The sequence below is a fragment of the Pituophis catenifer genome, unplaced genomic scaffold, assembly GCF_029215685.1.
Source record: "Pituophis catenifer annectens isolate HBS135680 unplaced genomic scaffold, rPitCat1.0.hap2 SCAF_1, whole genome shotgun sequence".
NCBI lineage: Eukaryota > Metazoa > Chordata > Lepidosauria > Squamata > Colubridae > Pituophis > Pituophis catenifer.
In genome coordinates, this window is record NW_027256881.1 from 277,708,896 (window position 1) to 277,729,150 (window position 20,255).

Consider the following 20,255-nt stretch of genomic DNA (forward strand, 5'->3'; position numbering starts at 1 on the left):
ACTTTTCAGTACATAGGAATATAAGCAACACCTTGCTCAATCAGACCCCTGGCCCATTCTATCCACTAGGAGCCTGTTCTCCTAATGACTAACTAACTACACAAGGTAACTCACTAGTCTCCCAGCCACACAGCCATTGAGGCTAATAGCCATTGATTCCCCAATGAATCAGTCCAACCCCTTTTGGAGCCAGCCAAACTGGTAACCAGCACCACATCTGATGGGAGGGAATTTGAGAATTGAATTATAGGATGTATTTTTTTTAATCCTTTTGCCTATCCTAATTCTTCCAAGATTCAATTTCATTGAATCAGATGATCTTTGGAATTTTGGAAAAGAGAAATAGCTTTTCCTTGTCTGCTTTATTCATGCATAATGTATGCAACAACCATTCTCTTATTTGCCCTTTTTCTATATTAAAAAGTCCCAAATGTCATAACCTTTCCAGTTCAAGAAGCTACTCCAGCCCCTTGATCATTTTAACTGAACTTCTCTGAACTTTCTTTGGCTCCACTATAAACTTTTCAAAGTGTGGCAACCAGAACTGCACAAAATATGTCATTGATTTATATAATCACATTAGATATTAGCATCTCTATTTTCAGTACCATTTCTTATTAACCTCAACATGTTGTTGGCCTTTTCTGCAGTGGATGCACACTGCACTGACACTTTCATTGAACTGTTTACTTTCCCAGTTGTAAATTTTCCTGTTTTCAATTATCTTCTTAAAACTCTATCACTTTTCTTTTCTTGCTACTTTCTTGTCTTTCCTAGGTTGACATTTCAAACATTTGTTTATTTACTGATCACATTTATACCCACCTCAATCAATCAGATTGTTAGAGGTTTAAAGTAATTAAATGCAACAATAAACAAGGCACTCAAAATCAAAGCTTCTACAGTAAGCTAAAACAAATACTTAAGATCATAAAAATCACATAAGTGATCCTGAGCATTCTAGAACTCTGGAATAATTCAGTTTTCAAAAGTTCCCAGAAATGGAAAATTGGAGGGAGGGGTGGCATGGCAGCAACCTGAATTCTACCAAGAACCACTTCATAAATACTTACAGAATTACAGAAAGTGGTCCTCAATTAATGGCCACTCGTTCAGTCTTCTTCTTCTTCCTAATGTATTCCCACTAGTGCAGGGTCCGCTTTTCAGATCATTGAACGCTACTTGGCATGGTCAGGTGTATCTCCAGGGCACAGGCCCTCAGCTTGCATATTTTTGTTGATGGTGTCTTGCCATCTCTGTTTAGGACACCCGCGAGGTCACTGGCCATTGACTTCTACTTGATAGATAGTCTTGGCAATGGTGGAAGGTGCTGCTCTCAGGACATGTCCATACCAGCAGAGCCGGCCTTCTCTCATCTTTTCTATAATTGGTGCTACACCAAAATGCTGCCATTTGTGATGTGGTCAAGAAGGGAGATGCCCAATATCCAATGAAGCATTCACATTTCCATGGCATGGACATAGCTTTTGGCCCCTGTTGTTGCTCCCCAGCATTCAGTGCTATACAGTGCAATAGGGCAGATGGATGTCTTGTACATCTTAGATTTAAAATGGGTTGGCATTTGTCTGTCACATAACACATTAGTGAGTGCATCCAGGCTGCATTCATCCTTGCTCACACCTCACCATTGATGAATGGCCACTCATTCAGTGATCATTTGAATTTCCAACAGCACTAAACCAGGGGTGTCAAATTCATGTCATCATGTTGTCATCATGTGACATATCGCAACTTTTTTCCCTTTACTAAAATGGGGGTAGGTGTAGCCAGCGCATGATGCATCCGGTCCACGGGCCGCGAATTTAACATCCCTGCACTAAACAGTAGTGTTTATGAGCTAAACTCACACTTATGATAGTCACCGCATTTCACAGTCATATGATCACAACTTGCAATCTTCACTGCTGGCTCCTCACAAAGCAAAATCATTGGGGAAGCCATCAGGAAATCATAAATAGCGACCACTGACAATGTGCTTAACTTTATTGTGATATTTCCTTAACAACAGCAACCAGAAGTGGCAGAATTCTAAGTGGCATGGTTATGGGATGTCATACTTTATGATTGCTTTGCGTACCAAAATTCCGGTCCCAATTGTGTCACTGAGGACTGCCTGCATATGTGTGATTATAAAATACAACATTCTCTTTCAGTTGTAACATCATTAATAACTAGATTTCACTGTGGCTTTGATCTGGCCACACTGTTACCTTAATACCTTAATACTTACTTGAGAATATTTAATGCTTTTCTCCTCCTTCATCATTTGCCCCATTTCAGATGCCTGTGAGGGAACGGTCTCATCATCTAGCAAATATACATCCAAACAAATGCAGAAGTGTAATGGTAGGAGGACTGACAAGAAGTGATTTATCACTGCCTTCTTCTAAGTTTGATTTTGGAGTTCCTTCTAGGTGAGTGGATGACCTTCACAGCTGCAGAAGTTCATCTGCCCTCATATCCTGCAGATTATGCTTTGATTTATTTCTCCTTCGATCGTATTAGTAGAATTGACTAACAGAAATTCAGTCTCCTGTGGGCACTGCTCTCAGAAGCACGGAAGCTTCTGATCTCAGTACTATTTCCCTGAGGGTTTTACAGTACTTAACAATGAAGAAGTGTATATATTTATATGAAGTCCATTGACATGTTACTATGGATAGCCGTTATCCATATCCTATCAATCTCCTATTCTCAGTTTGCTGGCTGAGAGGTTCTGAAAGTTGAAACCCACACATCTTAATGTTCTCAAGGTTGACAAATATTATTCAGCCCATTCATTATCAAACACAAATACAGCCTGTGATTTGCAGATATAATCCATCCTGTCCTACATTTTTAGTCCAGGAATACTCTTCATGAGCATATTGGCACAGGAATTGTGTGCAGAATTTCAGGCTAAACACAGCATATAGGATTATAGTGTACAGATTCTAAATATTTGATTACTGGGGGAAAAAAGTTAACTGTAATTATTTGGTTTATTATTTTAAGCTGTGAAGAGTTTCAAGGGACTACTTGCTTCAAGAAGCCTTCAACTGAAGTATGTCTTTAAAACATCTCAATGACTGCAAAGCTTTCAAGGCTCCTTCTATCATGACCGAGTAGCTGATTGAATCTGCTTGGTTCTGTCTGGATGCTTCGTCAGTGTCCTTGCAATAATTGGATGGGGAATAGTCCAAAACTATTTTTAAAAGTGAAAAACATTTATCAGTATATTAGGAAGGCTTTTGGCTAGAATATAGATGATAAAATTCTATCTGGTGTTCCTGTTAGAACAGTCACTGGGTGATCTGAAATTTGGGGAGCTTTTGGTATCCCCTTGTCATGGTCAGATCATGCCTTGATTATGTTGGGATTCTATAGCACCATTATCCACTGTAGAAAGGCTGGACCTATTAGATTGCCTTGTCCCCAGCGAGTAATGGACACAGGTGGGTTCCAGAGGGAACTGAGGGTTGTTCCTGCTGGTTTGCTACACAGGCCATCTGAAGCTTTGATCATCTCTTGGAATAAGGAGGCAGATGAGGCTTTGGCGTGAAAAAAGTGACATCTAGAGACATCACTGGTACTTGACAAAGGACAAACACAACCAAATATGGGTCAGAGCTGCTATGAAGGCCTAGCTAATGGTGATAAAGGTGGCAAAATGTTATTACTCCTCTGCTTCGATTGCATCCAGAGATAGCCATTCCACAGCCCAGTTTCAGGTGACCCAAGCCCTCCTGGGAAGGATGGCTCAGAGAACCTTTTGCATGGGTGCACAGGGGAATTTTCCCAGCATTCATTGGGTGAAATTTCTTGGATTCATTCTCAGTTGGATCCTGGCTTTGTTCCAGGTCAAGTGGAAATGCCTAAAGATGAAATGGGACCAAGGAGTTAAAGAAGACGATGTTAAATGTTAAGTATTAAGGTTATTATATCATAATGTTATTATATTATTAATATGAGGGTGATGACTAAATATAATGAAGATGTATAAATATGATTATCAAAATATAATTGTACTCAGAATACACATTATTTGATGAAAATTGAGTGTAATATAAATAAAACAAATAAAACGGGGGGGGAGGAAATGCCTAAAGAAGAGTCTTGCCCTGTTATCTGGAAAGGTTTTATATCTGTTGTATCTAAGGAAGTGGTCAAGGTCCTTACAGCTTTGAGCCCAGCCTCTTGCTATTTAGAACCATGCCTTTTCTGGCTGGTTACAGTGACCCAGGGAGGTGTTATGTGAGTGAGTTCTGGTGATGGTTAATGCTTCCTTGAGTGAGGGAGTCACCCCCTCCTCAAGAAGCCATTTCTGGACCCTATTGTACTGGACAATTTTCTTTCATATCTAACTTTCCTTTTAGGGGAAGGACATTGTGAAGGTGGTTGTGCAGCAGTTTCAGAGGACCTTGGATGAAGTGAATTATCTGGATCACTTTCAGTCATGATTCAGAATTGGGTATGTGAGACAAAAGCATCGATTGTGCTTTTGGATAATCTCTGGTGAGGGCAGGGTATGGATTGTATCCATCCTTGCCTTACTTGACTTCTCTATGGCTTTTGATAGCGTTAACCATGGTATCCTTCTGGATTGACTCAGATCAGCTACTTGCTCACTGATTATGTCACCAATTTGAGTTTTCAAAGTGAAATTTTGATAGAGTCATACTAATTAACTCCAGGTTGACAGTTATTAAAAAGTTTTTGCATAACTTTACTCCACAGGTTGTTGAACTATAAAAAATATTCTGTCAGCCAGTAATAGAAAATATTTAAAATGTGGTTTTTAGTTGATTAAACTATAAATAATAATGATAAGAAGATTGTCAATGCAGGGATACAATGAGAGGTGACACCACATAAGCATCTTTTAGTTTCTTAAAGAAAGACATGGTATAAATATAATTCTGAGATGGATGAGTAGATGAATAAATTCACTTTACCACTTGTTTGGGATTTGAGTTAATGAGCAATAATGTCTTACATTTAGAAGTGTGCTAGATACTATTTATGCCATCAAAAGACCACATTTCCCCCCTTAAGAGTTACACCATTCTTTGAAATTGTGCCATAGAAGCCTCAATTATTTTTCTTCCAAAGCTTTTGAACATAATTCTGCTTAAGAACTAAAACAATTTTTATCCTGAACACAAATTACTTCTTAGGGTAACTGAAGAATCTGGAAAACACTTCTAATAAATGGCATTTTGTTTTTTCATCTTAGTCTGATAAAGTGCCTCAAGTTAATTAGGGTGCACGTTTCCTCATTCCCCAATCTCTTTTTTCCTCATCTCCTAAATCCTTAAGTTCTATTAAACCCAACAGCTCTTTATGCTTTTATAAAAGACACACAAATTCCTTCAGAATGCTCAGGATGGATTTAATCAGCTGAATATGCAATCTTAAAACGTCTGCTCAGAAATAAATCCCATTAAGTTTAAGATTGCAGTCTGAGTCTCCATTATCTTCTAAAACCTTATACTCATCGCTCCAGTTTATTAGAAAGACATGAAATAAAAAATGAAGCACTACACATTTTGAAAAATTTAAGTACCCATACATTCCTTATAAATTCTAGGCTGCAACTGTTTGGATCAAAGCAGTGCAGTAGCAATAAAATGGCAAGGAATAAAAATCAGGCATAAATTGAAAGGCAGGTATCCAGGCCAACATGACTGAAATGTTTCAATTGTCCACTTCCCCACCAGAGAAATACCGGTTTGGGGTAAATGTGCTCAGGGAAGTAAAAACTCTTTTGTAGAAGAAAGTTAAGGCCTTTCTCTAAGGCAGTGTTTAACATGGGGAAGTTCATTTATCTTAAAGTTGCCAAAGTTGAGGAACAGTGTTCTAAGGGAAGGGACTAGAAAACAAGGAAATCACAAGATATTGCATAGAGATGCTGATCACTGCCTCTCCAGCAATTGAACACTTAGATACAGTAAGAGGTTCTGTTGCAACACAGAGCAAATAGTCTTCTTCACAAACAAGTTGGGCAGGTACATATGTGTCTTTGAAGCTGAAATGAACAAGAAGATTTCAGCCTGGCCCTGAGTGGTGTACAACATTGAAGTAAAACAATAAATCTATTCTAAAAAGTCATTGTTAAAAAATATATAAAATAATCATTATTAAAAATATAAGGCACTGGAGAGAAGGAATATTAACTGCAGTCGTGGAGCATCTTAAAATGATACCAATCCCCAGAGACTCCCAGGCCTGATGACAGAGCCAGGACTTGAGGAACTTCCAGAACAGTAATAGGGGTGGACTAACCTCACTTTGGGAAAGGGGGAGAATGCAGGTGCTACAACAGAGAAGGTCCACCTTCTGGGAGCTGTCAAATATAAGACCCCCAGCAGACAGGACACATAGTAGGCCCTCTCTGCCAGATCTAATGGGATAGGTAGATGTAATCAGGAAGAGGTGATCCCTCAAATAACCTGGTCCTGTATCATGAAGGGTTTAACTTAACCAGTCCCCTGAACAAGTTTTGTGAAAGTACATAAAGATTTGATGCATATAGGTTTAAGATGCAGCATTACAGAAAGAGAGATGGGAATGGGGGAAATAAATGAAATGTGTGTGCCCAAATGTCAAATGTGAAATATACAAATGATCCCTGCACAGATCATAAACTATTGAATCTTATGATAAATCTAAGGTCTAGTAATAAAAAAAAATGAGTCAGATCTATTCACAACAGTTTCAGGGCACAATTTATCTCTCATAGAACTCCACACTATACTTTGTTAATTCCACTAAAAACATTCCACTATTATTACTCAAGATTTTACAGAATTACAGAATTATTGGATAATAAACTCGGAAGGGACTTTGAAGGTCTTTCTGTTAAGATCTTTCTGGATCTTGAGATTATCTTCTAAAGTGTTGGCTACTTCCTCCAGCTTGGTGTCATCTGCAAATTTTATGAGTTCTCCTTCTATTCTCTCATCTAAATCATCTATGAAGATATTGAAGAGTAATGGGTCTAAGACAAAACCTGTGTGCACGCCTCCTACTGGCCAGCTGGTTGTCAAGTCTCTGCCACACATGCACGAGGGGTGGGGCATGTACGGGGTGGGCTGTGAGCGGATGCACAGGGGCGGGTGCATGCACAGGGGCTGTGCACGCATTGCATTTTGGGATATGCACGCACATTCATGCACACTTTGGGCACTCAGTCTGGAAAAGGTTACCTATCACTGCTATAGGTAGTCCTAGATTTACAACAATTCACTTAGTGACTGTTTGAAATTAACAACGGCACTGAATAAAGTGATTTATGACTGTTTTTCACATTTATGACTGTTGCAGCATCCCCATGGTCACATAAGCTTGGAAACAGATTCATATTTATGATGGGTGCAGTGTCCTGCAGTCCTGTGATCACCTTTTGCGACCTTCTGATAAGCAAAGTCAATGGGGAAACTAGATTCACTTAACAATCTAACAACTGCAGCTGTTCACTTAACAATTATGGCAAGAAAGGTTATAAAATAGGGCAAAACTCAACTTGCCTCACTTATCAACAGAAATTTTGGGCTCAATTGTGGTCATAAGTCAAGGACTACCTGTATACTAATTACACTAATTTGGTATTTGAAACAAATTAACACATTGAAACAAAGAAATAAACTTGACTAACCAGCTATTCTGTCGTCATGTACAAAAGTCTAGATGAAATGAGTGTCAGATAAATTTTAAAAATAAATAAACATATGAAAGTTGAACAGAGGTTTAATTAGAACTTTGTGCCTCAATAAAGCCTTTTGTTGACTTTTATTCATTTTTGTTATTGTCATAATAATCACCATCACCTTCAATAGAAGGGAATATATGTAAGGTTGAACTATAGAGTCTTTGATGCCTTCTGACCTTGGCTGTCAGCTGGCAGATGTTTTTTTGCCCAACTAGGTAATATCATCAGTACATATGAATGTGGGGTTTGCTTCCTCTTCATATATAATAGCTTACATACACTACTGCAGTGCTAATAATAAAAAACAAGAACACATCCTTTCCACTATTAATATTTCTATGTCTATAGCTGTTCCACAGCAAAATTAATTATGTGTATAGTACTGTAATATTTAATGATTTAAAGCAGGGATGTTAAATTCAATCCCATTGTCTGCCGTATCAGGATTTTGTTTGCCCTTTGGGGGGCTGGGGTGGGCATGGCCTGGTTGTCATGACCGACTGGGTGGGTGTGAACAGGGTGGGCCGGGGCCCCTTAGGACGGCCCCATGGGACAACTCTGGCCCTATTCAGCCCACATGTTTGACACATCTGATTTAAAGCATCACATTAATAAGATGGGGTGGGGTGGGGTGGGGTGGGGTGGGGTGGAGTGGGATGGGAAGGGAAGGGAAGGGAAGGGAAGGGAAGGGAAGGGAAGGGAAGGGAAGGGAAGGGAAGGGACAGTACAATTTCTAGAAGGCAATCTATCTTGGGAAAAATAGAGTGCTTTGCTCATTCATCTACCCCCTCTATGAATAAACATGCTCCCCTGATTTAAAGGTTTAAAGTAAAATCTTCTAGTCAATGGGAGAATGTTTTTAGAGGACAAATTTTTTCATACAGGCCAGGATTTTGAGAATTACACAATTGCAGATGGGTTCAAGACACCTTTAGACTTCACATGTAACTTGTAAAATTACTTTATAAAAGGTGCTTTAGAATGTATTAAGTCTAATAATAGTGAGCCCTGCAGCCTGTGGGCTGAGGGAGAAAATTCAAGCATTCTTGGTTTACGGAAGGCTCCTGCACTTGTGGCTCTAGCACTAGCTATCATATAATTTTTTAAAATGATCCGATTTCTCAAGTATCATTGAGATTGATAGCTGCAGCTCCGACATTTTATAGCATGCAAAATGCTTTCTGTTCCAACAGGGTCATTTCAAAGAACATCTAAGATGGCCACAAATGGTCTTTAATGGGGCAAGGAATCCGTTCCTAAGAATTTAGCATCTTTTCTTCAAACCACCATGGCACAGGAGGGTGGGGCTGGGGGGAGAGTACCATGAAAGATGTAGATTGATAGCAGAGGGAGACAACCACTCTTATAGATACCCTTGCAAGATCATTAGTTCTCATTAAAATAAATAACGAGGGAAGCAACACCATGTAATTGGGGATTTATAATCCTTAGAAGGGGCTCAGTAAATAAATGCAACAGATTACCTCAATGTTATTGAATGCTGCCATTTGGATTCTCTTTGGCAGATTTAATAGGGATATATATCCATTTCAGTGAAAGCGGGAAGATGACTAGCATCTAAATCAGGAGGGCAGAGAGTTGAGCAGCCTGATAGATAACTATCGTTCGACTCAGTGGCAGTAATGCATGCAGGTTTTAGAAAGATTTATGCCTGGATCTGAGGATTATCGTATTCTTCCTGAATTAACTAATTTTGGCAATCAATGTACTGTGAGTGATATGCATCAATTCATAGGTTGCGTCAAGTGCCCATTACCTTCCCGTTTCTGTTGTGAATTTATTGGGTAACGTGAAGAGCTGTGGCAGTTTTTATACATCAGCAAAGATGGGTAGGAGTCTGTTTTCCATTATGCTGAGGCGAGAAGGCTGTAAATAAAATAAAACTCAGAAAGGAGTCTTCTGGGTTTGTGTAAGCACACAATAACTGGCATTTTCCTTCCTCTTTTTTGTTTTCTTTCAGCCAGTTATTCATTTCCAGCAAAATCCATTTTTTTCCTCCAATTTTATGAGCAGAAAATGCAGTGTATAACCATGCTTGAAAAAAAGCAGGCCATTGAAGAGAAAGTGAGGGCCTTTAATCAATATGTAAGTATCTTACCAGATAATGAAGGTAATCTCAGACAAATGCTTCAAGAGGCAAAGTGATTTGATTTCATCACTTATCCTATAAAATAGTGTTACCTTGTGGTCAGAACAATATGTTGCAAAGACTATAAGGAGAATAATAGCTACAGTAGCTATTTGGTGACATACTCCTTCTTATAACTTCAAATTCAAATTATCCTAGTTCTGCTGCAAGGTTTCCTTGGCCAGTGTGTGAACAAATTTGTGGTGATAATTTCAACTAAGTAGAGATGGAGCAGCCTTTCCAAGACAGCAGGTTCTCCTTCCTTCTGTACCTCCACCCCAGTGGTGAAATTCAAAATTTTTTACTACCGGTTCTGTGGGTGTGGCTTAGTGGGTGTGGCAGGGGAAGGATACTGCAAAATCTCCATTCTCATCCCACTCCAGGGGAAGGATACTGCAAAGTCTCCATTCCCACCCCACTCCAGGGGAAGGACACTGCAAAATCCCCATTCCCACCCCACTCTGGGGCCAGCCAGAGGTGGTATTTGCCAGTTCTCTGAACTACTCAAAATTTCCGCTACCGGTTCTCCAGAACCTGACAGAACCTGCTGGATTTCACCCCTGCTCCATCCCTCCACCCCAATCCTGCCACCCACCAAAAACCAGCTCCAGAAAATTGAAAAATCAGCCAGAGCATAATTTGAAAGTGCAGAAGGGTTGCAAAGGAAGGAGAACTGGTATGGTCCTGTCATGCATGTCACAGTCCACATGCAAAATACTGAATGTTACCCAGCACCCAAACTCAGAACAAAACAACTGAGTTCTTACTTCTTAGACAAAGTGAAATCACAAGTATGTAATGATTAAAAATTAGAGCATTATCTCAAATATTTCCTTCATCAATTTACGGTTGATGGGTTGATAGGTTCTTGTATAATGAAATGGAAAAAGTCCAGCAATCTATACATTCTCAGTGGTTCTTTTTTTTCCCTTCTAGGACATGCAGAGTGCAGAGCAATAGATCATCTGTAGCTGCTCAGTAGGTGGCTGTATACTGAAATCAGTTAAAAGACCCCATTAGAGCTAGATGACATTTTTGCCAGTGTGCTGGTATAAAAAAGTTATGTAAGTCCTCACTAAACAGTTCTCCTATTGAAGTAGCTGCCCCACTTAACCTCCTGAAACTTTTTCTGACACAATGTGCTCACAAAAGAGGTCTCTTGACTGAGGTGTTACAGAAGCCCCTCTGACAGCCTGTTCCTGCTGACTGCAAGGAAGGAAAGGTCATGACATGGCCCATCATCTTTTCTGAAAGGCCATGCCAGCCTTTGAGTTCTGCCGAAAACAAATCCTGCACTTGGCTGAATAGAAGTACAGAAAGATTAAAAGATTAGAGCTAATGGAATGCCACATACTATTTGGAAAAGGAAGTTAGCGTTGAGCCTGAGTGTCAGCATCTGGAAGTGAGGATAAAAGTGAAAACAAAAGTAGGCTCCTTGGGATTTTCTGGACGTGTCCATGTGACCTTCTTGGTAACAACCAAAAAAATGGTTCTCACCGTCTTCATCTAGGGTGCTTTTTCAAATTCTCAATCTAGTCTTGAGTTTTGGTAGTTGCTAGGGGGTCTCCCATTCAAGTACAAACCAGTTGTATTACAATTAAGCTTTTGAGATTAGCCAAGGTCACTGTAGGCTAAGGAAGGAAAGACTAATTCTCCATTGCTTAGAAGAAAAATATATAGATCTGATTTCATGCACTGTTTTTCCTCAGCATGGCACTTGTAAATATATGACCAAAGAATGAGGCAGAATTTAAGCAAAATTAGCTATGTAAGTGAAGGAGTGCTAGGTTTCAAACTGCACAGATATTGGCACTCAAAACTATCCACCTTAAATGTCCTTCCAAAGCTTTGAGTTCCATCTACATTAATGCCACAATAAATTCACAAAGACTTTTCACTGATGCCTTGTGAGGCTTTGTTGGCAGAATTTGCTCCTATCATTCTTGCATATAGTAATGAAGGAGAGGGAATATTCACTTTGGTCTCAGTGCAAACATGAGTCGTGTGTGTGTGTGTGTGTGTGTGTGTGTGTGTGTGTGTGTGTGTGTGTAAGGATCCACTATACTAGATAAAGACCGGTTCTTAAAAACATGGGAGAGGAAGATGAGATGGAGTATGTTTTGAATTCTAGAATATTGGATTTGCTGGAAGAGTTACTCTGACATCAAGTAATCTTGGGAAGTAGCAAAGAATATGCACGCTCCAAACTTTTTCCACCAATATCCTGGCAAGCTCCATCCTCTAAACTGATTATCACTAGGATGAAAGCATACTGGTTGCCAATATGCTTCTGGGTTCAATACAAGATGTTGGGGACTTCCTGTTTGCTGCTGGCCGCCGCCAGACGTTCCTTTGGGATCGTCAGCTTCCACTGCCTGTCAGAGCCGCCTTCACAACGGAACGGCGGCTCGAAAAAACTCCGTTTCCATGAGGAAACGGAGATAGAGCCGGCAGGGGTGGGTAGAACTCTCTGCAGAGTCCCAAAAGTTTTTCTTTTTCTTTTGGGACAGAGCGGATGAGATGCCCCGTATCCCCAGCCGTCGCTCCGGGCTTTGGGAGACCTCTGCTAATGCAGAGCCAGGCGTCAAGAGCAAGCCTGTGAATCTAACAGATTACTTAAAGAAAATGTGAGCTGGATCTGTAATACTGAACCGCAAGTATTTTACTTATCTTTTAAAAATAAAAAATAACTTAAGAGAAAAGAGGAAAGGAAAGGAGGGGAAAAAAGTTTTTTAAAATGGCGCTTGCAGCAGCTGGAGAAGAGGCAGAAAGGAAAAGTCTTTCCGTTTTCTATTATTACAATGTAGCGGAATAAATACCACTGGCTACATTTGTAGACAAAACCTCGCTCCTGTGTTTTTCTTTCTTTTTTTTTTCCTGGAGACTTGATATTGTTGTTGACTGGAAAGAAGTCTTTTTTCTTGTTTTTTTTTTCTTTTTTTTTTCTTTTTAACAAAGCCTGCCTGGGCGGAAACATGGCACTGAGACTTACAAAGTCAGATAAACAAGAAGGGGGGGGGAATTCCCTCACCCACAATTTAAAGGAACAAGTTTTAACTCTTCAGTCTCAGAAACCTGATTTTAATATAATAGAATTTCTCTTAGAGGAGATTGAAAGAAGGGATGAGATTGTGAATCAGCATCTTGAAGAATTTAAGCAGGAAATTAAAGAACTGGTAAAATCTAAGTTTGACTTTTTGGAGCAAAAAATTTTAAAAGTGGTTAATGGTTTTTCAGAATTTATGATACAGTTGGATACAAATACTAATTTACTAGAGTCTAAAATGGATGAAATTCAAGATAAATTGGACAATAGAATTCAAAAAATTGAAAATGATTTGATAAACATTCAGGATAATAGCTCAGAAGAAAAACCTAAAATGGATGCTGATCAAAAGTCTGGTAATGTAGAAAATCTGCAACAGAGGATTGAAAAAGAGGTTCTAATGGTTCAACATAATTTTACAGAATATGCGATAAGACTGAGAGGTTTGCAGGAAAATAATAGAGATGATTTAAGGAAAATATCTTCTGAAATTCTAGCTGGGATTTTAAAGGTTCAACCTGACGAAGTGTTTTGTAGGATTGATAGAGTTTTCAGAATAAATTCCTGGATTGCTAAGCAAAGGCAACTGCCTAGAGATGTGGTGATTTATTTTACGGACAAGGAAATTAGGAATAATATTGTGCAAAATTCCTTTAATTCTAATTTGCAATTGTATGGAAGAAAAATATGGATCTACAAGGAACTCCCACCTAAGATATTAGCAGAAAGGAAGAAATTTGGTTTTCTGGTGTCTGAGTTAAAAAAGAGAAATATCTCATATAGGTGGAATGCCCCAGTTGGTATTATACTGAGACATCAAGGAGAAAGATATCAGTTAGATACTATTGAAAGAGCGGAAGAATTTTATCAAAATAGGTTGAACATGAATTTAACATCTTCAGGAATGATACAGGATAAGCAGAAGGAGCTGGAAATAAAGGGAAAATATCGAATTACAGAGACTGTACCAGATAAATTGCCTTTGGATTTACCGGACACCCCAGCTGGATTATCTACAAATTTGAGAGAAGTGCCATCTGATTTTAATGTGATGACTTATCAAGGCAAGCATGGAAACCAATTAGGGGATATACAAGGGATAAAAAAGAAACATGAGACACCAAAACAAAATCAACACGACCAATCTACAAAGCAGAATGAAAACCGACCAGTTGACACACAATCTGTAGAAAGGAAACCAGGATGGAAGTCAAACCCACAAAAAGAAAACAAAAAAAGAAATAGGTTGTATAAAAATAGAAATTTCTAACTCAAGCAACAGTGAAGCCAGTGACTTTAAAATATGAATAATTATGTGAAAACATAGAGGAGGCGACATATTGGTCAATATCATCCTGAGGATAGTGGCAGATCTCTGCATTGCCGTAATTTTGGGACGTGGAAAGAGCCTCAAACTGATGGATTTGAATTATCTACTTTGAAATTTCTTTTTGTGTTGATAAATTTATTATAATTATCTTGAATCATAAGGCAAGAGAATCATGCTGGGGCATGCAGAAGATCCGGTTGTTACCCACTACGATGATGGAAATCAATAATCCTGATGAAACCCACAATTATTATTATATGGAATATAATTATAATGTCACTCGGGTGGTTGTTTTTACTTTTATACATATAAGAAGATATTTATTACTGATGGGGGCAGATATGATTGAAGATCTTGAATAAACTGTTGCATCAGTAAGCTATGTTACCCTATTATGGATGTTGGTTTTAACAATCCAGCGGAAAGACCTCAAAGAAGATATTATATGGACTATAAATTTAAAGTTATTGTCTTTTCTTTTTTTTTATTTAGATATAATGGAATATAAATATATATATATTTAAGTAGTGTGGGCAGTGAATTTAAGATATTAAGAATTGTTGTGTATGGTAAATTTACAGGACAGTGGGTGAATAAGCTAACTACAGACTGATTAGTTTAAGAAAAGGGATTTTTAAGTGATATATTTAGGGGAGTGGAGGAAATGGATAGAGTGGAATAAATGTTAAATTAGATTTTAAGGGGAGGCCGCTTTGAAATGTTATAGTAATATATATAGAAGATTAAATATTAAAGTAGGATTTATCGTATAGTTTTAAAGTGGAAGGTGGTTTTGAATTGTTGTAATAATATATAGATATAAAACACTATTATGTTAAATTAGAAGTTATTTTATAATAGTTATAGTATAATGTTTTTTTGTTTTTTTTTTTGTTCTCTTCTTTTCTGAAACGTATGGATAAAGGGGGATGTTATGATATTTATAATATTTTTAGTAAGTAAAGGTCAGTATTTTGAGGAGGGAGTAAGTAATCTGTTATGAATTAGGGGTTTTTTTGTTACGAAGAAGTCACAGGGGGGGATGGGTGGGGAGGGGGGGTTAGGGAGGGGGAGGGAGAGGGGGGGGAAAAAGGGGGAAAAAATTTGTATTTGAAAACTTTTTCAATAAAAAAAAAAAAAAAAAAAAAAAATACAAGATGTTGGAATTAAGCAATAATGCTCTTTATAGCATGAAGCTGGCTTAATTGAGGGATGCCTCTCCCCAATTATGTCTACCCATCTCATCACATATCCAACAGAAGAGATATGTTCCAGGTCCCATCCTTAAGGAGGGGTGGTTCGACCCCTCCTTAAGAAGCCTAGCCTGGATCCTGACGTTCTTAACAACTACCGTCCAGTCTCCAACCTTCGCTTTTTAGCGAAGGTTGTTGAGTCTGTGGTGGCGCAGCAATTCCCTCAATTCAAACAGACTACCTCGATCCTTACCAATCCAGTTTCAGGTGTGGTCACAGCACGGAAATGGCATTGGTCGCCCTAGTAAATGATCTCTGGCGGGCCAGGAATGGGGGTTGTTCCTCCATCCTGGTCCTTCTTGACCTCTCAGCCGCTTTCAATACCATCAACCATGGTATCCTGCTGCAACGGCTCAGGGGGATGGGGTTAGGAGGCACTGTTTTACAGTGGTTCTCCTCCTATCTCTCTGGTCGCCGGCAGTCTGTTTGGGCGGGGGGGGTCAGGGATCCTCCCAGAGGCCTCTCACTTGTGGGGTGCCTCAGGGATCGGTTCTCTCCCCTCTGCTCTTTAACATCTACATGAAACCGCTGGGTGAGATCATTCGTGGTTTTGGGGTGAGGTATCATCAATATGCTGATGATACCCAGCTTTACATCTCCATCTCTGACCACCCTAGGGATGCTCTTTCCGTGATGTCCCACTGCCTGGAAGCGGTGCGGGTTTGGATGGGGAGGAACAGACTTAGACTCAACCCTTCCAAGACTGAGTGGCTGGGGATTCCGGCATCCCGGGATCTGGAGGTTCCATCTTTAGTGATCAGGGGAGAGACTCTTGCTTCCTCCGATAGGGTCCGCAACTTGGGTGTCCTCCAGGATTCTCGGCTGTCCTTGGATGACCATCTGATGGCCATAACCAGGGGGGCCTTCGCACAGGTACATCTTGTGCACCAGTTGTGCCCTTTTCTAGACCGGGATGCCCTCGCCACGGTCACTCATGCCCTCGTTACCTCTAGGTTGGACTACTGTAACATCCTCTACATGGGGCTGCCCTTGGGATGCATCCAGAGGCTCCAGCTAGTCCAGAATGCAGCCGCGTGGGTAGTTACAGGGGCGTCTAGATACTCCCGTGAAACACCTCTCCTGCATGAGCTGCACTGGCTGCCAGTGGCGTTCCGGATTCATTTCAAGGTGCTGGTGCTTACCTATAAAGCCCTTCATGGCTTAGGCCTGGGATACTTGCAGGACCATCTCCAGCTGCTCTCCCATCATCCTGTGCGCTCTCACAGAGTGGGCCTCCTCAGGGTACTGTCAGCCAAACAATGTCAGCTGACGGCCCCCAGGAGGAGAGCGTTCTCTGTGGGAGCCCTGACCCTCTGGAATGGATTGCCCACTGAGCTCAGGACAGCCTCCGACCTTCTTTTCTTCCATCGCGAGCTGAAGACATGGCTCTTCCGTCAACTTAACTGATCCGTTTGGGGGTACACTGTTATAATTTTAAATTGTTTAATAGGGTTGCTGATTTTAATTTTTATTTCATTGTGATTTGTATTGGAAATTGTCATTTTGTAAGCTGCCCTGAGTCCCCTGGGAGAAAGGCGGCATATAAATCGCAATAATAAATAAATAATAATAAATAAATAAATTATGGAATGTCATTTGATCATACCCTGTTAACTGTGAAGAGGGTTAACTGTTGTGGCACCTGCCCTTTGAAACATCATTTACTCAGAAATTAGAATAGCCCTGACTCTGCTAGCCTTTCACAAGGACTTTTAAGACCTGGTTCTGTCACCAATTTTGGGGATCTGGATGTATGACTGAGCCTGTGCAATGGTTATGCCGATTTGGCTGTTGATTGTTTGGTTTTCACTTTAGTTGCCAATTATGTGTGCATTTGTTTTATTATTATATATTGTTATATGGTATTTTTAACTGTTGTCAGCCCCTGAGTGGCGACTATCTCAAATTTATAGGTAGCCATATAAATTGAAAGATAAATAAATAAATCTTAGTACAGAAATTGTTTTCACATAGGTGTTGACCTGGGTAGAATGCAGAGGTTTTTGAAAAGGTTCAAAATCTCATTCAGATAAACTACTACTACTATTACTGTCTATTTAAATATCTAAGAATATTTCATTCATTAATCCAGAGATCACTGCAGGGCAGTTATTGTGAATTCAAATTTGCCATATTGAATGTCAAAGGCTGTTAAGAATTCATGTCCCTCTTATATCCAAATCAAACTGTAAGCTCCTCTTGAGTCCAATTTAATGAAAATACATGTTTCTGAATGCAGTCCAGCAGATCTGCAATTAGAGGCAGTGGATAATAGTCCCTAATCATCACAGAGTTTAGAAGGCTATACTGTAATCATAGTCAGGAAGAATTAATTTTCTTATAAGGGAGCAAATGCAGGAGAGGAACCAGAGAATTAATCATTTCTTCAGAATGCTGCCCAGAAGCTTTTTTTTTAATGGCTATCTCTGACCTAGTATATTGCCTTTTAGTGGGGATCTGAGTTCAGATATTATGTTAGTGATATGACATGCCCAATGAAGAGACAAGGTAGCTGCTTCCTCTCACCTCATCATTTGCATTCTTTTCTGACAAGAAATAAGGTTGAAGATGCAATGCAGGCAAGAGAACAAGATATGACTCAGACACTTGCAAATAGTATTGTTGATATTTTTGAAAAAGAAAATAAATAGTTCCTCAGCATCAGTGAATATCAAAATTACATATCCGAAGCCAGTTTATTCCCAAAACAACTGAGATGTGCATAGAGGCAGTCCAATACAGTTACAAAAATTATTTGTGGCAAGCTATTCTCAGCTACAGAAGAATCATCTATCACAAGATGGGACCTGATTTTAAGGGTCTGCCATGAAGCATCTTCGCCTCTATGCAATTTTTTCACAATTATATGAGCAAGTGGAACAATAACTTCATTGATGATGTTGGCAGTTGCATTAGGTGCCTAAAGAGATGGTAGCTGGATTTCCAAGTCCATGGAAGTATAAAGACAAATGGATATTCTAAAATGCAATTTAACAGGTGTTGGATATTGGAACTTCCTTTAATTATCTGAAGGCACCCATGGAGCTATTGGGAAAAGTGGACTGTGAAGTTACCAAAATCAAAGTTTTGCCATGGTCTGGATATTTATTCACAAGATGAGCCACATTTTCATAGGACACTTTTCAGCCAGCTCCAAACAAGTAAACAGCAGGGTAAGCCACCACTATGTGTCCTAGGTCACTGCAATAAAAACACAATCCAAGGTCCCATTTTTGTTGTTTTTCTACTGAAGGATCATCTGCTCATTCCTTGGGCATATCAGCAAGGGCTTCACACCATTGGAATCCAAAGAGGCCATGAAATGTCGAGCAGGGGAGAGTTTGACAAAAAGCTGTGAAACTATCTCACTCTGTTATTCCCTCCATTGCTCAACTCTTCCATGAATTACCATGCAATGCTGAAATAACTCTGCCAAGTTCTCTTGTTTGCCTCACCTCACCAATTCATTCTTCAGAAAGTCCTTCCTGAGATTGATTGATCAGGGCAAAATTATTCTGACATACGTCTCTGGCATGCAACTGGAAATCAGTGATATTCACAAACTCAGCAAGTTCCTTGTCTTTCTTGATTCTTCACAGTTGCTCTTCTGGTCAAATGCAGCTCTAAATCTTTGCATGAAATTCTGATACTTGTCTGAGCACAGTTGTTTTTAATTAGTGAAATGCTCCTTTTTTTCCCCCACCAGGATAAGAACAAAGGTGATCTTATAAAGGAGAATATTTGTAGTTCAGGATTGAAATGAGGGGTCCTTGGTGCTGTCTGAGAAAACAACCAAGCTCAGACAGCACCAAGGACCCCTCAAAGGTGATCTTAGTTTGATCTGTAGAAAATTCCATTACTTGCCATGAACAATTTACACTGGGGTATGAAAATTCGGAATTGGTCTTGAGCCTCCATCCAACCAAAAACTTGTCCAGTAAATTTCTAGTAGAATGAGATACCACTGCCTATACTGTTAATGTTCTAATATTGCCTTGGACACTTGTTCTGTAGACAGCAGGTTACTTCAAAGATCCATTGATATATTATAGATCTAGAAAGAAAAGTCCATTGCCTCTCTGATGAATTGGTAATGAGACCTTTAAGACTGATGTCAGGAAATAGGAGTCATTAGGAAACTTGGAATGTTTGATGCAGTTAGAGAAACTTTTCAAAGCCCATCTCTACTTCAATTTATACTTAACACAACCAAGAGAGAGTTGTATCAAGTTTCTTTTTCACACTTTCTACTTTTCCAGGACTCATATCTTTTCTGTAAAGGCTCAACATTCCCTTTTCCCTTTTCTGAGTTAAACTCAGAAACCTCTCAAAGCATTGCTGGGTGTTTTGTGCAGCAACAAAGCATCAGGTTCTGTGAAGAATGAGACCCAAATATGATGGTCATATCATTCCTTGTGGAAGAGGTCTTTCCACAAAGCCACTCACTGGGGGCAAATTGGTTGGGGGCAAAGCTTGTGGTATTGTCATCCCCTTGCTGTATTCACTTTAACTCAGAGATCTGCAACCAGAGCCATTTGGACCCGTTTCCCACATAAAAAAAAAAACCACTGGGAGCCACAAAACACTTCCTGTGCCTGACTATTTCTTGAGTGGCTATAAAACTAGCATCAGTAGTTGAATTAAATGCTCTGTTTTCTTCTGAAACTTTTCTTTTCTTGGATTTATCCATGGTTGGCCTACCAGAGGTTGAAAAGCTCAGTAAATCGTGTGCCGGCAGGTATCGCACATTGGCAGTTGTGACACAT